Here is an 8,540-nt window from a genome sequence, read left to right as displayed (position 1 = left end):
AGGCACGAGGGAGGGAGCGGCGCGGTGGAGGGAGAGGGACGAAGTGTCTGGCGAGAGGGAGGGACGAGGAAGGGATGAAGTGTATGGATGGGGGAAGATTACTAATGGCGCACTCCCTAGCGGTGCGCCATTAGAATGTTTTTTTCATAGCAATGGCGCACCAGCGTGACCGTGCGCCATAAGTATTCTTTTTTTAGATAGCAATGGCGCACCAGCCAGCCGTGCGCCATAAGTAAGATTTTTTTATTATTATTTTGTTGCATCTAATAATTTTTTAGAAAATGAATATGAATATGAAACAGTAATAAATTTTTATAAAAATAGTAATAATTTTTTAAAAAATATCATCAGATTTGTTATTTGAAAATATTTATGAATATAGAAAAATATCATCAAATTTGTTATTTGAAAATATAATGAAATTTGTTTTTTGAAAATATAATCAAATTTGTTTTTTTGGATTTTCAGTTGCATTCATTTGTGACGGTGGAGCGGGGGAGGGTGCGGGGGTCGTCGGTGGTGGTGGAGCGGGGGAGGGTGCGGGGGGTGCTCGGCGGCGAGGGGGATCTGGCAAGGGGGATCTGGCGAGGGGGGATAGCGATCAAGATGGAAGGGGATCGAGATCGAGTGTCCTCATGAATATTCAATATTTTTTCATGAATTCAAAAAGTGCCCATGAAATTTAAAAATATTCATGATAGTTCAAAAAGTGCCCATGAAATACAATCGAGAAATGAAGACTACAATTTAAATACAATCGATCTTAGCTAGCTAGCTATCTGTTCACAATCTTCTTGCCCTTCTTCGGGTCGCCATATTTGTCGAAGTCTTGCTCATTGGCGACTCCATCCATTCCGTTGATCTTCCTTTTGCCTCTCCTCACGACAACACGACTGGGCTTTGGCGGGTCGGTAATGAACAAGCATTGGTCCACTTGGGAAGCCAGTACCCATGGCTCATTTTTCGCGGTGACGTTTGCGCCCGCGGTCTTGGATTTGGCTTCGGGTATAACCATGGTGGTGAAATACCGGTATTCTTTTAGGACGCTCTTGGCCCATCTGACACGGAACATCGGGACCTTCTCTCTAGCTTAGCTCAGCTCCCAGATCTCCTTGATCCTTCCGTAGTATATGTCCTTGTCGTTACCGGTGTAGGATTCCATCGTTACCCCGGAGTTCTGATAACCATCGCTCTTCATGTCCTTGTCCTCGGTATAGAATGTGTAGCCGTTGATATCGTACGCCTCATAGGTCATCAGGTTGTGCTCGGCGCCCTGTGACAAGGCGAATATGAGTTGTTCTTCCGCGGAAGAATCCTCATGTAAAGGGTACGACAGAAGCTTCTGCTTGAACCAACGCGTGAAACATGAGTTGTGCTCTTTGATTATATCTCCGTCCGTCCTCTGTTGGCCTCGGTCATTGTACGTCTTCTCAATAAAGGTTTTGTGCTCTACGACCCAAGGATCGACCACGTCTATGTGTTGTAGCGCGACTAGGTTTGCTCTTTCAAAGTCGGCGAGTCGACCCTCGAAGTCGACATGCATTTCGCGGCGACCCTCACGGTGACCCCATCCAGCGAGCCTGCCGAGGTGCCTGTTGACGGGTAGACCAATGGGGTCCTCGATGCCTAGATAATTCGTGCAGTAGGAGATGCACTCTTCGGTCAGAAAGCCCCTGGCTATGCTTCCCTCTGGACGTGACATGTTGCGAACGTATCCTTTGATGACACCATTCATCCTTTCGAATGGCATCATGCTATGCAGGAACGTCGGCCCAAGTTGGATGATATCGTCCATGATATGGACCAGCAGATGCACCATAATGTCGAAGAATGCGGGCGGGAAGTACATATCAAGCTCGCATAGTATCACCACGATCTCTTCCTGTAGCCTTCTGAGTTGCCTCACGCCAACCGACTTCTGAGAGATGACGTTGAAAAAGTTTCATAGGCCAAATAGCGTTTCACGGACGTGTGCGTCCATGATCCCACGGATTGCAACTGGAAGTATCTGTGTCATCAACACGTGACAGTCGTGAGACTTCATCCCGCTGAACTTCTGCTTCGCTGGGTCTAGGTATCTGCTTATCTTCCCCGCGTAACCGTAAGGAAGTTTTACTCCTACGAGGCAGGTGAAAAACTGCTCGATCTCCTCCTGACTTAGAGTGAAGCACGCGGGAGGGTAGTCATTTCCGGTCTTCTTGGCCTTTTTGCCCTTGTGACGACTTTTCGTGTCCTGCTTCGCCTCATCATCATCATCATCATCATCTTCATCATTAGCTTGAAGCTCCTCCCTGATGCCCACTGATTTCAAGTCTGCCCTTGCTTTCGGCCCATCTTTGGTCCTCTCTGGCATGTTGAGCAGGGTACCAAGCAGACTCTCGCACACATTCTTCGTGATATGCATGACATCAAGGCTGTGAGGCACATGGTGGATCTTCCAGTACGGCAAGTCCCAGAAAACAAACCTTGTTTTCCATACCTTCAGCAGCGGCTCTGGCGCCTTTCGCTTCTTTCCCGGCTCTGTCGCCTTTTGCTTCTTTCCCAGCAGTGGGCACTCTTTCCAATTTTTCAACAACTGGTCTATTTCCTCGCCGCTCCTCGTACGCGGGCGTCTTCGGGGTTCGGTTTCACCATCGAACAGATCCTTGCGTTTCCTCCACGGGTCATCGTCGCGAAGCCACCTTCGATGTCCCATGAACATGGTTTTCAAAGACCCGGGATCTCTATCTAGCTGGCGATACGTTGTGTCATCCATGCACCTGACGCATCCAGAAAATCCGTGGACCACCTGCCCTGTGAGATATCCGTAACCGAGATAGTCGTGCACCGTTGTGAGCAGTGCGGCTCTCATAGGGAAATATTCTTTCTCTACGACGTCCCACGTATTTGCTGGCGTTTTCCACAGCGTGTCTAGCTCCTCTTTCAGCAGCCCCAGATATAGATTGATGTCGTTCCCTGGTTGTTTCGGCCCTTCAATTAGCATACTCATGTGAATGTACTTCCTCTTCATGCACTACCAGGGGGAAGGTTGTACATCCACACAAACACAGGCCAGGTGCTATGTGTGTTTCTCTGGTTGCCAAACGGATTGACTCCATTGATGCTCACGCCCAACACGATGTTCCTTGGATCCTTCCCAAATTCTGGGTGTTCGAAGTTCAACGCTTGCCACTGGCTCGCATCCTTTGGGTGACTCAGCATCTTGTCTTTTTTATTTATCTCCGGATCATTTGCGTCATCTTCTCGCTTCTTCTCCTCCCTATCCGTGTGCCAACGCAGGAGCTTTGCTACCTTAGAGTCCGCGAAGTACCGCTGCAGACGAGGAGTGATTGGAAAGTACGACACCACTTTTCGGGGAGCTTTCTTCCTCTTCTTGTATCGAGTGACGCCGCACACCGGACATATGGTAGACTCCGCGTGCTCGTCCCGATAAATGATGCAATTGTTCATGCACACATGGTATTTCACGTGCGGTAAATCCAGAGGACACACGATTTTCTTCGCCTCCTTGAAACTGGTCGGGCACTTGTTCCCCTTGGGAATTTGTTCGTGCCAGAATGACATGTTCTCGTCGAAGCATGCGTCGGTCATTTTGTGTTTTACCTTCATCTCCAGAGCCATGAGCGTTACTTTCAGGCGGGTATCCTCGGGCCTGCATCCTTCATACAATGGAGTAACCGCGTCGATCTCCAGTTGATCCAGCTTGGTTTTCTCTCGGGCGGCAGCTCTTGCGTTATCCGTCTGCTTGAGAAGCAGCTCTTGAATATGAGGGTCCTGCACCCAGCCCATCGATGGTCAATCGTCGTCTGCTTCGCTAGCATCTTCATCTTCATGATCATGCCCTTCGTCTGCTCCGGCATCTTCCTCATCATCATGTCCGGCATCTTCTACATGATGACTGTGTACAGCATCACCGTCGTGATCATGTCCTGGAGATTCTTCGTCTTCTCGCCCGCCCGAGCCGCGGTGGTTGTCTTGCTGCCCTTCCTCATTTCTTGCCCGGCCCCCATGGAAGACTTCATAGTCATCTTCATCACCTTGCCACCGATAGCCATCCATGAAACCACGCAAGAGCAGGTGGTCCCGCACCTGCCCGGAATCCGGGTCCGTAGTAAGGCTCTTCAGCTTGCATCTTCGACAAGGACATCTTATCTCCGTCTCGTTCTTTTGAAGCATCTCGGCCTTCGTGGAGCTCAAAAACCTATTCACAATGCCTTCGGTCTTCGTGCGGATCATGGTCGCCTGCGGGGTAGAGCAAAGCGATATTTTAGAACCAAGAAATTTTTTGGCATGACTGTCCCTAAAAATAGGACCAAAAAGAATGCATAGTGCCAAGATTCTCACTGAAACGGAAATGAATCAACATTCCGGCAAAATATTGGCAACTATTGCATTTCAAATACCGGTACCTACAAACCCAAACATATATGCAACACCACAAACATATGCAACACCACGAACATACATAGATCTAGCTAGGCCACAAAAAGTGCATGTGCATGTTGTTGGAGAGGAAGAACAACATAAAGATAGCTTCCCCCCTTACTTACCTATCAAAAAAAGGTAATTTAACCACTTAATTTGGATGAATCTATGGCACAAATGAGGTGAGGAGGAGGAGGCAGCCGAGACAAGCTTGGAGGAGGAGGTGGAGAGAATGAAGTGGGGAAAGTGAGTGGGTAGGTGGGCTGTCCAAAATATCTTGTTGGTCCCAGGTTACTAATGGCGCACCACCTGCAAATGCGCCATTAGTAACCCTGGTTACTAATGGCGCACCTGCTGCTGGTGCGCCATTAGAAGTTTTGCAAAAAATAAATAAAAAAGTATATATTCTAATGGCGCACCGTGGCATAGTGCGCCATTACTAGTTTAAACTAATAATGGCGCACTATGCTACGGTGCGCCATTAGTAGTTTTGCAAAAAAAAGAATAAAAAACAATAGTAGTGGCGCACCGTGCCATGATGCACCATTAGTATGTTTGGAAAAAAATTGTTACTAGTGGCGCACCATGTGCCTGTTGCGCCATTAGTGTCTTCCACACTAATGGCGCACCTGCACATGATGCGCCACTGCTATATAGTAGTGGCGCACCACATGACAGGTGCGCCATTAGTGTCCATCTCATCTATAGCCCTTTTCCTAGTAGTGCGTGGGCGGTGTCGAAGGTGGCGAGGCCGAGGCGCATGTCGCCGGACCGGATCTCGGCGGAGAAGGAGCCGGAGAGGTGCGCACGGACGCCACGGTAGCCCAATACTCCTCGGCGACGCGGCGGCATGGTGGCACGGCGACAGCGAGGCGAGAAAGCGGTAGAGGGAGTGGGAAGAGAGCGGTAGAGGGCATGTGGCGAGGTGAGCAGAGGTGGGAGGGCGCGTGGCGGGCACTGCATTTATAAAGCGCGCCGGATGCCGCGCGCCAAAACTAGCGCGTGCCCGACCGCTTTTTCGCATGTGCGCGCGATCTTTTCCCTCTCGTGTGAGTTTCCCGCCACCGCTGGAGCTTGCGAAACTGTCTCGTGCGTGCTAAAACCGCCTTTTACCGTGCACGCGTTTTTTGCAGCCACTGTTGAAGATGCTCTTACCCCCACATGCCGGCTACGACCTATGCCTAGCCGTGGAGTCCATGAGACACATTCTACTCAGATGCATTCCTTCTCAAGTTTTGTGGGATTCACTTGGGCACGCAATGGAATGCGAAGAATTTATTTTTTTACTTTTTATTTGGAAAGGGGGACTCATTTTTTCATTAAGAAACTTGTAAGTACATCAATGGAATCCTTCAACCAGTCGTTTTAGTATTGTCACACCGGTGACCCGGATTCGATCCCCAGCAACGTCATATTTTGCCATATTCTTTTGTTGTATTTTGTTAGTTAATTGATCAAAGTAATACGAGCAGCTTCCAACCTCTTGCCAACAGTTAATCGAAGCCAGAGGCAACAGTAAGACAACCTTTCGCGGCTTTGCCACTCCACCTCTTTTTTATCCCATTGCCGGTTGATCAAAGCTTCCGGCAGTCACAAAGGAAACAGTAAGCCAACCCTTTGCCACTTGATGAAGGTAAACAGTCAGAGGCAGCAGTAAGCCAACTCATTTGTGCTATCAAAAAATGCGTATTGTTTGGTGATACCGACAAGAAACACATGAAATTTTCTATAATCCAAGACCAACCACATTGGTAACCGTATCAACCGCTCGATACTATGGCATCGGGTACAAGGCCCTAGGACCTCGAACTGAACATTGGATAGAACTCTCCCCGCGATGTACTGAACCGCAATCTCCACCCCTCCACGAGCTCCCGCGAGATCTTTCTTGCTCATCGACAAACATAGACCATTCTTTTTTGAGGCGGGACAATTTCCAGCGGTACCCCACCTCCAATCATAGTCGTAGGTCATGCCCAACGTGAGCCCTGCTGTGGTGCTTGTCGTGGTTCTAAGCCTGACAGTAGAGTGGGGGGTAGGTATGGAGAGGCAAGGTCCTAGCTATGGAGAGGTTGTAAGCACAAGGGATGTACGAGTTCAGGCCCTTCTCGAAAGAAGTAACAGCCCTACGTCTCGGAGCCCGGAGGCGGTCGAGTGGATTATCAATGTATGGATTACAAGGTGCCCAACCCCTCTGCCTGTGGAGGGGGTGGCTTATATAGAGTGCGCCAGGACCCCAGCCAGCCCACGTAGGAGAGGGTTTAAGATGAGTTAAGTCTGGGGCGTTACTGGCAACGCCCCACATAAAGTGCCTTTACTATCATAAAGACTACTTGATTACAGGCCGTTGCAGTGCAGAGTGCCTCTTGACCTCCTGGTGGTCGAGTGAGTCTTCGTGGTCGAGTCCTTCAGGCCAGTCGAGTGAATCCTCGTTGGTCGACTGGAAGGCGACCTCTTCTAGGGATGTCCTAGGGTAAGTTACTTGGAACAGGTCCATGACCCTACCCTAGGTACATAACCCCATCATTAGCCCCCGAATGGATTGAGGCTTCGAGTGAAGAAGGAGTTGATGTCGTTCCCGATTAACCTTTGCGCTCTAGTTGTGCGCTGTTCTGGATCAAAGAATCTCTTCGTTGACAGGGAGCAATTTGTCTTCGGTCGACTCGATCCATTCTATTTTTGCGTCGAGTGATCTTTCGAGCTTCGACGATCTCCGAGCGACGGATCGCCGGAAACACCGCGTCTGACAGACTGATTTGTTGCTCGCGGATTCCGCGGGGTGCGAAATTTGGGGGCGCGCGCGAAGCGGGGCAGACCGCGGCGTTCGGATGGGATGGGGCATAGACGCCTCGATCTCCGCGCCGCCTTTTTCGCCACGTATCCAGTCCTCATAACTGCTCCCAGATATGATTAGATCGACCGGGCCCACATGTCAGCCACTCGGAAGGGACCTTATAAATGTGCCCGGCGAGGATTTCTGTGCTGCGCCTCAGCATTCTCCCTCTCTCCCTCTGCTTCCTTCCTCCCTGCTCAGCGTGCTCGCTCTCGCCCCCGCACCACTTCCCTTCGTGCATCTCACCGGCGACCATGGCCAAGGAGAAGGCGGCGGCGCTGGAGCGTGCCAAGAAGGCGTCGGCATTGGAGAAGGCGAAGGGGAGATCCACCAGCCGCAGAGGGTCCTCGTCCAGATCCCGCCTGCCGAAAGGCTGGGTCCAAGGAGACTGGATCCAGTCGACCATCACGGAGAAGGACCTCCTCGACATGGCCAACGAGGGCTTGATCCCTCACGGAGCTGCGAGGTTGCCGGGGAAGGAGTGGCAGCCACAGCCAGAAGAGGATGAGTGTGTGCTTCTGGCCACTCATGTTGATCGTGGGTTTTCCTTGCCGCCAAGCATTTTCTTCCGTGGCTTCTTGAATTTCTTTGGAGCGCAGCTCCACCACTTTACCCCAAACTCCATTGCCTATCTTGCTGCGTTTGTGTCCATGTGTGAGGGTTTCTTGGGCTGTCGACCGCACTGGGGTTTGTTCAAACGTATCTTCACGTGTCCCTCTCAGACCGTGAAGAAGGCGAGCCCAGGTGATGAGAAGACCCGAGTCGTCCAAATGTGTGGGGGCCTGGGGATTTAGGTGAGGAATAATAGCACCTTCCCGCCCATGTCCTTTCCCGAGTCCGTCAGAGGCTGGCAGTCGACTTGGTTCTACTGTCAGGTCCAGTCGACGCCAGGGCAGTCGAGTGGACTCCCTCCGTTTACCATGGACCGAGTGAACAAGCCCTCCCCTCTGAAGCTGATTCCGGAGGAGAAAGCCGACGTGAAGATGTTGATGGAGCGCGTGGTGCAGTTGGTTCGGGAGGGGGTGACGGGCATGGATCTTCTGGAGGTCTTCCTCAGGCGTCGCATCCAACCCCTTCAATTCCGGAGCCACTGCATGTGGTTGTACTGCGGGCCCGAAGACGAGACTAGGGTCCATCCAGAAGAAGTCGACGATGCCACTCTGGAAAGATGGATGGTAGCCGTTACCGGAAACAGGGACAACCCGCGCGGAGCCAGAAGGATTCCTCCACTCGACCACAACAGCGACCCAAACAAGGTACACTTGCTCTGCTTTCCATTGTG

Source organism: Triticum aestivum, chromosome 1B (assembly GCF_018294505.1).
Source record: "Triticum aestivum cultivar Chinese Spring chromosome 1B, IWGSC CS RefSeq v2.1, whole genome shotgun sequence".
Taxonomy (NCBI): domain Eukaryota; kingdom Viridiplantae; phylum Streptophyta; class Magnoliopsida; order Poales; family Poaceae; genus Triticum; species Triticum aestivum.
Note: the sequence above shows the minus strand (reverse complement) of the source record.